Source organism: Canis lupus, chromosome X, assembly GCF_048164855.1.
Source record: "Canis lupus baileyi chromosome X, mCanLup2.hap1, whole genome shotgun sequence".
NCBI lineage: Eukaryota > Metazoa > Chordata > Mammalia > Carnivora > Canidae > Canis > Canis lupus.
The window spans coordinates 101,916,869-101,931,647 of NC_132876.1; the positions used below are offsets into that span (position 1 = coordinate 101,916,869).

The 14,779-nt window shown below is 34.5% G+C and overlaps 1 long non-coding RNA gene and 1 other non-coding gene across 3 annotated transcripts in view; both read right to left on the bottom strand.

Moving 5' to 3' along the window:
* LOC140627743 (uncharacterized) overlaps positions 1-13,701 on the bottom strand; it is a 46,515-nt gene extending 32,814 nt beyond the window's left edge. Inside the window, exons 1-3 of one of the 2 annotated variants that reach the window (XR_012026348.1) lie at positions 13,640-13,701; positions 13,427-13,469; positions 12,490-12,910 (exon numbers count right to left, since the gene is read on the bottom strand). This is a non-coding gene — a long non-coding RNA (uncharacterized lncRNA). Of the gene's footprint in view, positions 1-12,489; positions 12,911-13,426; positions 13,574-13,639 lie in introns of those variants that run through there. The other variant, XR_012026349.1, reaches the window with a different exon arrangement.
* Positions 12,819-12,922, bottom strand: LOC140628958 (small nucleolar RNA U13). Its single transcript, XR_012026869.1, has one exon. It is a non-coding gene; the product is annotated as a small nucleolar RNA U13 (small nucleolar RNA).
* Positions 13,702-14,779: the final 1,078 nt, after the last annotated feature.

Here is a 14,779-nt window from a genome sequence, read left to right on the forward strand (position 1 = left end):
GCAAATTGAACACCAATAAAAAATAAATTTATAAAAAAATAAAAATAAATTGCTTAGCTTTCCATCATTTTCCATAAAAATAAATGGTTTAAGACTCTTAACTATAGAGAACAAACTGAGGGTTCCTGGAGGGGAGGTGGTAAGGTTTTGCTAAATGAGTGATGGGTATTAAGGAGGGCACTTGTGATGAGCACTGGGTGTTATTTGTAAGTGATGGATCACTAAATTCTACTCTCAAAACAAATATTACACTGTATGTTAGCTAAATAGAATTTAAATAAAAACTTGAAACAAACAGACTAAATGTTTTATTTAGCATAGTAATTATCATAACAGAAAACAACACATCAGCTTTGCATAGAAGAACCTATTTGAAAACTTTGATGTATTTGTTTATTTATTTTATGCTAACTTGTTGGTTGAGTTTTTGTCTACTTATGTCCATTTGGATAACTTGTATTTCCATAAGTATTTATTTTTCAGATTATAGAATATATGTATTCTGTCTCTATATTTTAAACAGCTCTGTAGTGTTTTCTTTTTTGTTTCAAATTTTATCAAAGTTATCTATATTATTTAATTTGCCAATACATTATGCATGAAATATTTTAAGAAAACAAGTATTCTATATGTTGTATTGTAATTGATTTTTCATATTCTAATTTGTTAATTTTTACTTTAAATGCTCTGGACTTCTTTATGCTTTTCTCCAGTTTTTTTCTTTCAAAAATCAAACATTTATTTAATTTAAATTATTTTTTCTCTAAGGAATGTATTTAAACCCATTAACCTTTTTTCAATGAGTAGTGCTTTTACCAACTTTTTTGTTATAATAAGTAATCTCACTATTTTATGTATTATCTACAATTACATTTTCTTAGATTTTTGTAATTTATATATTTTAAACATAAAGAATAATGCATGCTTGCTATAACAAATCAAGCAATACAAAGATTTATAAAGAAATTTGATATCTTCTCTACCCCAGATTACCAATGTTACAAGTTTCTTTAATATCCTTTGTGCTTCTGTAGATATATTCGAATATACAAAAATGCATGGTTATTCCCCCTCATCAATGTGTTTACAAAGATATGATTATTCTATACATATTAATTAACTATTTTAAAATTTTGTTTGTTTTTTTCTTAATAATATACTATACATTAGCCTTCCATGATAACACATGTAGAGCTACCTCATTATTTTTAAATAATCACCTCATATTGACAGATTTAGGTTCAGGCTACAAATGATTTCTTAGTCAAGCTTCATTATCCTTTTTAACTAATGAGATTCTTTATAGGTTCTACCAGTTAGTTTCAGTTAATTTAATTCGAGGTATGTTGAAGATTTTTGTTTTGTTATTTTCCTTTGTCTTTGGCTCAGCAGATAATATTTGCTAAGAATACAAGAGAAGGTATGTTGGCATTTTCTAGCCAGATCCAGTTTTAAGTTAGGAGTTTCTCTAACTTTTGTATCTGTGTATTATTCTTTTCAACAAGTCTTGCTCCTCCATGCTCTTCCTTTATGACAGTTTGTTCCTTCCCAAATTAACATTAAAGCTGGAAATCAGCCTTCTCAGATAAACAAGGACCTCCATGACATCTGCTCTCCTCTCTCCAGCCTCATCATCACCCACTCTCTATCTTCAGCTCATCAAATACTACTCAATAGCTTTCAATCCTAGATTATTTCTTGTTCTTCTAGACCTCCTTACCTAAATTAATATTTTAATTTCTGTCTTGAATATCCTTTCTCCGTTTCTCTTTCTGATTGATTTTTACACATCCTTAACAGCCAACTTAGAAAGCACCACTTCTGTAAACTTCACCCCATTCCTACCCAATCCAATTCTAGGCTCTTTTGATTCATTTGCAACTGTGTATAATAGCATCTATCATCCTGTTGGTGCTGTATCTGACAGCCCAGAAAGTGTTTCCTGAGTTTCCCTGACTCCTCAAATTCTCATCATGCATCTCTTCTTTGTTTTCTCAAATAGCAAAAACTTGTGTAGCACATAACACAAAATTTAATATTTAGAAATAAATAATAAAGTACATGAAATATATATATATATTTATTTGTGAATTAGTATGAATAGAGATAACAGATATCGACATAGACTTAAATTTCCAGATATCTAAATACAGAATGCAGTGGTAATCACTGAATATATGTTAAATGATAGATGTACTTTCTTTATTTCACAGGGAAGAAATAACCTTACATGCTTTAATTCTTTTTTATATCATGTGCAATGAAGTTTTTAATGGCTGAGTCATAAGAAAGGGCATAGATGCTTTCTAATGAACAGAGTAGACTTTTCTGCCTTGAATGAAGGCTATCCATTAATCAATGCAATGACAATTTATGGTCAATTCTGTCTTCAGAAAGACTTAATGTTCAGAATGATTTAAGAAATAGAAGTTTCATTTGTAAGAAAATACATGTATGAGAACGAGACAAAGTTTTTATATGGATATAGATTTCTTTTTTAATTGATTGTTTAGGCATAAAAAGAGTAAGCATCAAGGAAAAAGAAGGATTAGAAAAGTAGATAACCATATATTATATATGTATGTGTTCATTTATTGCCTTATAAATCATAATACAGAATTGAGGAAAATACTATAGGGTTTACAGCATTCAGCAAAGGCGATAAAATGGTTAAAGACTCAAACAAAGCTAAAAGGCCCTTTAAAAAGCTAGAGAAATTTACATTAAATTAGTAATTTTTAAACTTAGGGAAATATTGGTAGAGACTAACTTGAATGAAAATATTATTTACCTCTAGAAATATATGGAATCAGAGTACTGTCACTTCCCAAATTAGGCAAATTATCTGAGTCTTGGTTTCCGTCACTAAAAAGTAGCGTCAAATAGCATGCCTATTTTTCACATTTGTTTGAGTGAGATAAATACAGTAAAAGCCCAAGGATAATGCAAATTAGTATATGATCTGATTCTCAAAGGATAAGGGGAGGGATTAAAGTCCAGAACCCCAAAATCACCCATTGTCATCCATATTTAAACTGTACTTGCAAGTGATTTTTATTGTATTTATTGTATTTACAGATAATTGTGAGTTGTAAATCTCTATAGAAATATCTCCCTCTGCCTATGTCTCTGCCTCTCTCTGTGTCTCTCATGAATGAATAAATAAAATCTTTAAAAAATAGAAATGATAATTATTATCCCTTAGGATTACTAATGGATAATTATCCAGTTTGTTTAAGGAAAAGATTTTGGTTAATAAAATCAGTCCAAATTACTGGGGATATTAAAACAGAGGCTTGAAAGGTTTACTTTGTCTACAGTGGTTAAATTAATTTTTATTTTTTCCTTAAACATAGCATTGGTGTATACCCGTTAAGACAATGATCTCCTACATTTTGTAGTGAGCAGCTTGAGCCTAACAAAGGAAATTTAAAATTTTCAGAAGGCGAAATGGGAAAGGAATATGAATGATTTTCCAAAAAAATGGAAATCAGTAATTCAAACATCCGTTTACATATCTGAATATAATGGACACCATGAATCTTGTTCATCTCTGTTGTCTAGAATATAACCTGATATAGAGTAAATGCTTAATAAATATTAGATGAATGAACTTTGTATTGGGTTCTAAAGGAGAAGGAAAATCACAAATAGTAAAATTATTTAAGTTAAGAACAAATTGATTCCCCCAACCATGAGCAATGCATTGCTTTGTGTTTCCTGCGAAAGGTTTAGTAGGATTAATACATTATGAAATGTGCATATTCTTTTATGGAAAACTTTCATCATAGCTCCACTTGAGCAAGCAGGTTTGTCATTTGAATGTAAATATAAAATACCAGTAGACTCTGGGACAATTCATTTAATCAGTCTACTTGGTTTCCTCAGGAATAAGATCAAGAATTTGGGTTGGATATTCCTTCCAATTCTGGCATTCTGAAATTCTGATTTTGAGTTTTATTTAAATAAAACAGGTTCATTAGATAACCTGGGTTTTATGGCTATAAATGGGAGAGCATACACTTAGTTCACAGTAACAATAGTATATAATAAAAATTTATTTGATATGACTTTTGTAGTTCATTTTTCCCTCTATCTTCCAGAATGAATACATATTTTCTTAGAATTAATTTTATTTTTCGTGTAACTATACAAGGAAAATTAAAACGTGACAATGAATTTTTTAATGGGTGTAAAATGACTTCATGTAGGAGCCTTGGAAGTTATAACAATAAGAGGAATTTCTGTTTCTAAATTCAGTGTCTGTTATGGTTCTCCAAGGATTGAGAAGTGTTTTTAAAGCATTCTGCAAGTTCATGTTCATGACTGATTGCTATGAAGAATATTATGCTCATGTATTATCAGTATGTATAATACAGAAAATCCAAATTGAAGTTCGACAGTACCCATCCCTTATTTTTTTAATGGCAAAAAACACAAAAAACAAAAAAAACAACCTATTAAATTTCCTGAAGCACAGATTCTATGGAACCACTCCTCTGAGTTTTATCTCATGTTGCATGGTAAGAGAGACCAGTATTATCTGCTCCTCAGTCAGTCAACGCAAATATAGTGTTGTGCTAGTTTCAGAAAGTTACACATATGATGGAAGAAGATATTTATAGAAAATTAAGGGAAAAAGGGAAACTTGTTATTTTAATGAAAATAATAAGTGACTAATAATTTGAAATTTTCTTTTTGCTCATCTATGCATTGCAAAAGAAATTGGGGGGAAATTGTTCTGTTTATTTAAAATGACATTGGCAGGCCCATAAACCTTTATCTGGATGTGTTTTAGTTAAATTCCTTAAAATAATTCACTTCTGGGCTAAGAGCAAGCATGAGATTTCAGCCCCCAAAAGTAATTTTTCACGACAAATAACTGAAGCAAGGATTTGGAAGGAAGGTGCCATCTGAACTCAAGTTATAGCACTGATAATTTCAAGCCTGAGGGAAACTGATTATAGTGTTTGCTCATCTTAGAAGACAGGGAAATCCTAGGTAACGGGGGAGAAAAAAAAATGTAGGTTGAAAATATAGTTGACTATCCATGCTTAAAATAAATAATGCAAATAACAAAAACACAAAAGAGGCTTATTTTTATTATCACACAATTACATGTCTTAAAAATCTGAATTTGGACCTTTTGAAGCAACAGAATTTACTTGAAGAAATTCTAAGTACCTCTATCACTACAATAAGTCTCAGTGTATATACATGGGTAGAGTCAAAAGTCCTTGCATAAAACTGCTGAAAGTAGCTAATTAAGTCATTGCGTGACTTGACAAATATGATGAAACATGGAGCTGCATACCTACAAGGATAGAGTGGTTCATTTTCATGTCTATTTTTAAGTAAGTATGAGAGGATAATGTCTTTTTTTAACAGAAATTCTGAAAATTTCCAAAAACTTAGAAAATGGAATGGTGGAAAGAAAATTGAATGACATTTGACTACCTTCCACCTCCTCCTTCTCCATTTTAAAGATCTAGAAACTGAGGCTCTGGAAGGATAAATGACAAGGGAAAAAGTTTTTCTTAGCCCATCTCAGGGCTGGAATTTAATTTTATGACACTCTGTCCTTGGTTTTCTCTCCTACTATATTGATTACAATATTCAGCTTTCCCTTTTATTCTTGTATATTTTATGAGATTTTTCTCTTCATTGCTTAGTAGGAAGCAATATTAATCAACCAAGCATGCATATTTTGTTTCCCAGATAATTCCCAGCTGCTATAACTGAGTCCAGGATGTCAAGGTTTTATGAGTCCTGAGAGGAACGGGTGAAGGCCAGATGGCAGGACCTTCTCTTTTGTCCTCCTGCATCCTGATATTATCACTTGCTATGGGATTTCCATGCTTAGGATCCATCCCTGCCTAGTGATGTTTTTAACTGTTGATGCCTTGGACTGACTTTTCATATCTGATAACCTCCTGCTCTAATTTCTGTCACCGAACATTCATATATAATGTATTCCCAAAGGGTAGTGTGGCCCAGCTGTGTAGATTGCAGGTAAAAGATGACATTTTGGTCCTCCACCTTATTTCTGATCCATCATCATACATGGTTCTGGGATGGCACATGAGTTGTTAAGAGTTCAAGCTCTGAGTTCAAAGCTAGCAGTATGCTCTTGAGGGAGTAGCTTGAGAGCTCTATGCTTGTTTTCTTATCAGCCAAAGGAGATAAGAATAAACCATAAGTTATAGAATTGTTAGGAGAACAAAATAGGAATTTATTTGAAGAGTTTAGAATTGTGCCTGACAAAGAATAGTGCTTGATAAAATGTGATTATGATTGTTCCTATTAGTGTGAGGGCTTTCCACTCTCCATATAATAATTGCCACCACCATCTATTTCCCTCTTTTAAAGAATTTATTGAAATCTGCTGTGTGGAGAAAGGATGGGTTTTTGACTTAAACTTATATGCATTTAAAATATCAACTGTACAAACTAGTAGGTATATAAATTCTGGATAATTTATTCACTCGTTGAGAGCCCTAGTAGTTTTCATCTGTAAAATGGGGATTGTATCTGAGAATTTTTTTTCAAAATGTAATGAGAGCTGATGGTCAGTGAGAGAGAAAGAAAGAAAGAAAGAAGGAAGGAAGGAAGGAAGGAAGGAAAGAAAGAAAGAAAGAAAGAAAGAAAGAAAGAAAGAAAGAAAAGAAAAGAAAAGAAAAGAAAAGAAAAGAAAAGAAAAGAAAAGAAAAGAAAAGAAAAAGAGGTTGTGTGTTTCTGTCAAGTGGTGATGTGAAAGTAAGCCTAATGGAAAATGTGAGCAGGCTGAGGGGAGGGGTGGATTGAACAGGGAATTCAGAATCCTGTATGGTTCTTAAGGAAATAATTTAATTTTGTGTATATTTGTGTATTTGGTAGTACTTCAGGAAATTTTGTAGGTATAACATAGAAAATAAATTGCCCAAGTGAAAAATAAAATAAGACATTGTCTCATATCTCAGTAAGACATGTTAAACAGTATCCATGGCAGTTTGCAGCTCGTTGTGAGTATGGCATGTGTGTGAGCCCAAAGGTCTTTGGAAATTTGAATCCTCATAGCTAATAAAGAACAAAAATGAAAATGATAATATTGCAGTTTCAGTAGACTAGGTTTTGGATTGTTTTGTAATTATGATGTTATGGTTTTCTCTTATTAAAATACTAACAATTCACTAGGCCAGTAAAGCCTAATAAGTTGGTGGCTTGCCAGCTATGGTGAGTACATCATTTGATTTGCTCCTATGGTTGCAGAAGAGATGGAGTGTTTCTGAAGCAGAAACGGAGTAAAGAAGGCTTATTTAAATAATATAATTCAGAATTGAAATAGGGAGGTAAATTAAAAAAAAAAACTTTCCTGGTATTCAGGGCTCATCTCTCTGTGGTCCAATATGATCTCATATATAAAGTCCTTCTCCAGAAGTAGAGCTCCAAGATGTTTGAAATGACACCATTAGTGATTACACTTGTCCTATGTTTGTTTTTTCAAAACAAAAATATTTCTCCAGTGAATAGTATGTCAAGTCTCTTATACTGTGATTTAATTTCTTATTAATTGGCTTTTCCTCCAGAGGTCGGGGAAAGAAAAGGGCTGACAGAAGAGAAGCAAAGAAGAAATGAAAGGGGGCATGGTAGATTATATTATTGTTCAGAAATATTTACTTACCTTTGCCTCTCCCTAGTAGAGAGGTGGAGTATCTTTTCCTATCCTTTGATTTTTGGGTTTGTTGATGTGACTTGCCTTGGCCAGCAGAATGTAGTGAAAGTAACATCTTACTTGGTCTGAGTCTTGGTCTTAGAGGGCTTTGTGGGTTTTGTTTGTTTTTGCTTGCAGTCTTGTGCTTTTGCCATTGTCATGAGGATATTTTTGAGCTAGCCTGTCATTTCAACAAGTAGGAAGAGAGATACATGGAGCAGAGCTGTTCCAGGCAAGTCTAGCTTAAATCAGGTTATCTCTAACTTACCCATCGATGTATTAAAAAATAGATGCATGGTGTTGTATATAACCAAGATTTTGTGTTTGTTATACAGTATGCTATAGCAATAGGTAATTGATACATTAGGGCATACTGAAAACCAGTTTTGCCTACTTCACAATTTCTCAAGTTGCTTTCCCTTCACCTGAGGCGTGAAGAAAAATTCCCTTGTTGAAGGGAATACAGTGTAGACATAACTCTACTAAGGTCTTTATGCATTTTCTGGGCCCAACTAAAGAATCAAAAATTATGTTTTCTCATTTTTTTTTGTTGAGAGGGAGAAGCAGTGGGAAGGGGCAGAGGGTGAGGAAGAGAATCTTAAGCAGGCTCCATGCCCAGCATGGAGCCCAACTCGGGTCTGGATCTCATGATCCTGAGATAATGACCTGAGCCAAAATCAAGAGTCAGACACTTAGCCAACTGAGCCATCCAGGCGCACCATGTTTTCTCTTGAAGTATATCAAGTCTCTTCCTTAAAGTTTTATTTTTTAGTTGTATCGATTGTTTTTAATCCATATCCTGTTACAAATAATCTTTTAAGCAAAACAAATGATCAGTGAAGGATGTTTTACTTGTCTGTTTTGCTCTGGTTTTCTTGAATCTTCTCTTGGTGATTTATACAAACTGCATTTTTTTTTTTTGTCTAGGATTGTCTATTCAAATCTCTGGTCCTTAGTCTTAATATTTTCTTCTTTAGTTCCCTGTTACTATTTTGTATTGTGCTCAGGAAAAGAATCATTGGAGCTTTTAAAAAGTGTATGAGATAAAATTAAAGTATATTCATCTTTATTTCGATCCTTTCAGACATGCTCTTTCACTACTTGTATAGCTTAACAGAAAATTGGACACATTGTGAGGGCGTGTCCAAACTCTCTTTAATCTCTATAAACATACATCAGTTACAAAGGGAATCAATTCAATCAAAACTGTAAATTAAACATTAGTTTACTCCTTCTCTCTTTATTCAGATGAATCCTGCCGTCATCTTGTAAAAGAAGATTTGAAAATTTAGTTACTTGTTAAGTTATGAAAAAAGTTTTAGTATGTTGAGTGGTATACCTCAATGGAAAAAGCAGAACTTGCATAAGATTTTTTTCTACATATCTCTGGTATTTGCATGGTTTACTTAAAAATTGACCTAAACCATTATTTTTTAAAACATAGTTTTCTCTTATTCAGGCCTCATCCCTTCATGGTATTATTATAACTTGACAGTTGTGAGTAGTCCAGTAGTGATTCTTTCTTACTGCCTACTATTGATTGATACCATTAGAGAACCTTTGTATGTACCATAAAAGTCTTTCATACCCCCACTTTTAATTTTGATCCAAATGTCATCAATCCATTCTCTATCCAGTAAAGTGATATTTTAAAATTGAAATCAGATTATTTCATTTTTTGCTTAAACTCTTCAATTATTTCTAGTTACCCTTGGAATAAAATCTAATGTTTTAAATGTGGTCCTAAATCTTATTCTCCTGCTTTTCTTTTATGTCAGCCTTATTATCTTCCTTCATATCCTCTGAAAATTCCTTTTCTACAAAAGTCTTTTCTCATCTTAGGCCTTAGCAGGTTGTATTTGCAAAAACATGGAAGTGTAAGAATAGATGGAAAATTCAGGAAAAGAAAAATGGTTCTTTATGAATGTGGCATAGAGACATATCAGGAGTGGATACAAAGATTAGCCTGTGTTTGCCCATGTGCTACAGAGTATACCTGTGTTTATGTTTATGTAAGTAGGTGTGATAATATATGTATTTCATAAATAATATATGCATTATATATATGCATTATATAATGCATATATCATCATATTTTTAAAAGATTTTATTTATTCATGAGAGACACAGAAAGAGAGGCAGAGACATAGGCAGAGGGAGAAGCAGGCTCCCCATGGGAAGCCCAATGTGGGACCCCGGAATCACAACCTGAGCTGAAGGCAGATGTTCAACCACTGAGCCACCCAAGTGTCCCTGTATCATCATTTTTTTGGTAAATAAAGATAAAGTGTATTAAATTCAAGTTAGCAAGCATCATCAAATGTTTCTTACAGTATAGGCCATATAAGTTATCTAACCTTTTCGAGCCTCAGATTTCTCATCTTAAAAAAAATAATACCTACTTATAGGGTTGTATCTGAGAGGTTATTTTTCTGTAAGTCACACTAAGCACTCAGCACATTGGAGCTACTTTGTGCACATCAGGGAGTTAACTGCAGTAAGGAATGTTAAACACAAAACACAGATTTTACTCCCAATGAGATTATAAGCTCTCTCAGAACAGAAATTTTTAAAGGGAAAAAGGGGTAAGTGCCTGTTAACCTACTCATTTTTTAATATAATGACTAGAAATAGTAAAACTTTCTGGACTGAGAATTCTATTTCCCAAATGCATACTCCTGCCATAAGGTCACTGAGGAAAGCTTTGATGGTGGGCATTGACCTCAAATATTTAAAGAGCTAAATTCACCATGTTTGTGTGGCCAGGACCTATTCCTCTTTAGGTTCAACCACTATACATCTCTCTCTTTGATTAAGCACATGTTACAATATTAACTAACATTTTGACTTGATTATCTTTTGCTAATAAACCTTCCAGGACTACTCCTATCAGAGAATACAGAATACAGATATTGATCGAGTTCATAAACTGAGTAACACATCCAATAATAATTTCTTCTTACAGAAAGATTATTTTTTTTTGTTTTTTGATTTAGTTTATGCCAAACAGAGGACTCAATCCAATAATTTTTCTATGGCAGTTTTTCACGTGGAAATACAGAATGAATTTGATACTGGCAAAATTCATTACATTTGTTGTGAAATGTAAGGTTTAAATCCTGGGTAGTAATTTCATGACAGCAGGCAAATAACTTGTTCACATGTCAGTTTACTTCTGGAGATGGTGGTAATGGTGCTTTTCATGATTTGATGAGATAATAGCTATAAATTGTGTGTGTTGCTCTAGCAGATTGGGTTCCCCAGGAAGCTAACTCTGATTTGAAGATTAAGTTCATTAGGGAGTATTCGTAGGATAAACAGTATGGAAGGGAATTCACAAAATTGTGATTATTCAGAGGAAGTTGAGCAGAAATGCAGCCTTAGCCAATAAGCCTATCAATGGAAACCTTAGCCAATCCATGGAGAGTTCTGTGGATAGGATGAATCTTCAGGAGAGTCTTGATTTTGGATGAGAGGAATGGGTCTTTATATACCTTCCTAGATCAGTCATTAGATGGAGGCCTTCTGGAATTGAGGAATAACCTTGCCCAGGGCTATTCTCTTAAACTGAGGTAATTACTAAAGTAGGCCTGACAGACAGTTGGGAGCTGTCAACCAGCAGCAGTATATTATTACCTGGGGTAATAATCAACCCATCCTTTCTGAGGAGATCTGGGTGGCACTTTAGTGTCTACCATAATCACCAAATCATCTGTAAGTATTTAACAGTATATGTTATTATGAAACATATTGTCTTTCATATTTCGAAGAGATCTCAAAAGTTCTACTCTTCCTTTTTGTTACAATTCAACTGTGCTGTTTTTCTACTGGAATTTGCTCCACTATATTTTGGTCAGAGAACCTACAAGATGTCTTGCATATTTCGTATCACTTAATTTTTGTAATAACTTGGTAAATTTTGTGTCATTTTCAGTTACTGTGAAGAAACTGATGTCAAAATGGAGTGCATAAGCTTTTTAATTTACATCTCCACTATAAAGTGAAATAAGACTTTAACCCCAATCTTTTTTTAATCTAAATCCCATGAGATATTTTATTTAGAACTTTGGTATGAGTGAACTTTGCTATAATTTATAGTTTATTCAAGATATTTTGACATTTTTAATGCCATGAAGATTTTACTTCAGCATATGCTGTAGGCGACAATTGTTATATTAAGTTCTAGACCTTTTAATTTTTTATATAATTTTATAAGTAGGTTAATTGCATGGATTTCATTTAATTATTAACATTTATATTTAATCTGGATAGATGGATAAGTAGATCTAGAATTTTCATGAACATCTAATAAGTATTCTTATGTATCATATGAAATATAATTTCTTACTACATAATTCACTTATTTTGATTTAGAAGCACAGGTGAACTGTTTAAAATGAGAAGTTACCTAACTATCCAATGCTAGTATCCAAAATAGAATAAATCAGAAATATCACAAGATAGAATGTTATATGTACACATTAGGCAGTCTTCAAACAAATAAACTTTGTTTTCTTAGATGAACCAGATAGAGGAGCATAAGCAGTACACCATGAGAAGATGGTGGAGAATAGCTGGGATTTTGAAGTAGTTCATTTGTGTGGGTGAAGTACTTGGAATATTCAGTGAAGGGAGTGATGATCTAGGGACATACCTCAATAACCAAGGGCTCAGAAAAGAGCCTTGAAGGTACAGAGAAAGTGAAAAGGAGACCCAACTGAAAAAATGCACAATGTATCATCGGCATACAAATTTTGAAGCAGACAGATAACAGGAATAGCTTTTATTTTGGCCTGTGATGAAGGATTTCAATAATATGAAGCATGTCGGGGTTGGCTATTTTAGAATGCTTCCAAAAGTGTTATTCTTAGCAGTTTAGTGGTAGAAGAGAACAGCATCAGCCTCTAGGTCATGGGATCAGAGATCCCAACTTCATCACAATGAATTACTAGAAATTTCCCCCAGGTTATGGGACCAGGTTTTCAGACAGTTTTAGCCTCTGATCGTGATATGATCTTTTCTTCAAAATATTTTGTCAGTGTGTCTTCAAGATATTTTAGAGTTAAATTAGAATTTATTTCTTTGAGACTTGGCTGCCATAATAAGATGAATCATTTATTTATTTTTCTGTCAAACGGGTAATGTGCTGAGGTCGTAACAAGGTTTGAGGGAGATACATGTCACACCGTGGCCTGAACATCCAGTCATCACACTTACGAACTACAAAGGGATAAGTTTAATTTTAAGTTAATAAGTTTAATTTTAAACAAGTTTAATTTTAAACAAGAATTCTTGGAGTGACATAGGTTGTTCCCAATTATGCTCCCCCCACCCCTTAGAACAACGACTAAGAACTATTCATGGACAAGGCAACACTGATAAAATCCTTTTGTGAGGTCAGAGCAAACCTCTGTACCACAGAAACCAAGGCAGACTGAATTAGAAGGGTAAGAAAAGCAGCTATTCAGTAAACACATTGCCCCTCCCCCAGGCTGATGCAGCACCATACTGCGAGATCGCCCCTGACAATTCCTACAGTGAAAAAAGAGGGCCTAGGGTGGACATCTAGCTTCCCCATCATTGTGAGTCACTTGTTGGGAGTCCCTACTCTGGTCTCACCTCATGGGGATCAAAAGGGAATCTACAAGGATTGACCATTGAGAATCTGATTGTGATAGAGAAGGGGGAGGAGCTTGAAACAATCAGTACTTGGATTTGAGCCAGCCAAGTTCCTACCTGCCACACACAAGTAGTAGTCTCAGCCAGTGCCTTTGTTCACCTGCAGGAGCCAAGATAGTGGTACAGTTTGACTGGGGAACTTAGTGGAATACAAATCTGCCTGATTCTGGTCCCGAGGAAAAGCAGCTTGAAAGCCTTGGAGGCTGGTCCCCAGGACTCCCACCCGCACCACCCACCCAGGCAGAGCAGTTTAGTTATAAGTCCACCTACTACTGAGTATAGTTCCTTGGCCATGCCCCACAACAAAGTGCATGCAGAACACCTGGAAGCTCTGTAGCCTAGCAACACTTGAGCAGAGAGCCTGGCAGGCAGAGCTGATTATCCATAGAGCAAAGCCAGTGGCCTTGTTGAGCCAGAGAACTTAGGGTTTGAGTTGGTTTGAATCAAAACCACAAATACTCTTGCTGTCCTTGGAGCTTGTTCTCCCACTGTCCAGACAGGGAAACTAATTCATAGCCCCACCCTTTGCTGTACACAGCCTTTAGCCATGTATGACCAGAGAACCTAACCACAACACACAAGAAGCAGAGTATGCCATCCAACAGTCCTGCTTATAGTGGCAGTTGAACAGAGAGCACGGCTGGTGGTTTTCTCTATCAGCAGCCCAAAAGCAGTGGCCCTGTTTTGCCAGGGAATTCAGTATATAGTCTTGCCTGATTCAGGTCCCCAAACAATGAGCTGTGCTAGCCTTGGGGGCCTGTTTTCCTGCTAGAGGCAGGAAGCTAATTCACAGCCCCACCTAAATCTGAGTATGGTATCCAGGCCTATCATTTAGGAAGCCTGACCAGAGAATCCAGGCAACCATGGAGCCCATCCTATTGTCTCACTTGGGCAGGGAACCAAGCCAGTAGTCCTGTCCAACTGTTCCAAGCCAGTGGCGCCTCCTTACCCCAGAGTTTGAGCAATGGCTTCACCCCAAAGTAGACTCTGATAGCAAGCTTTACCTGCCCAAGGACATTACCAGCTAACATACCAAGAAACTCAAACTGAGCTGAATGGTAATTAATTGTTTCTGCTAAACACTAGGTTGGTTCCACATACATAAATCAAATACATCACATTAATGGAATGTAAGATAAAATTATATGATCACCTCAATAAATGTAGATTAAAGCATTTGACAAAATTCAGTATCCTTTCATGATAAAACTCTCAACAAATTGGGTATAGAGGGAATAAACTTCAGCATAATATGGGCCATATGTGAGAAGCCCACACTAACATAATATCCAGTGGTGAAAGGTTGAAAGCTTTCCTGCTATGATCATAGCAGGGTGCCCACTCTCATCACTCTTACTGGTAGTCCTAGCTGAAGCATTAGACAGGAAAAATAAATAAAAGGCATCCAAA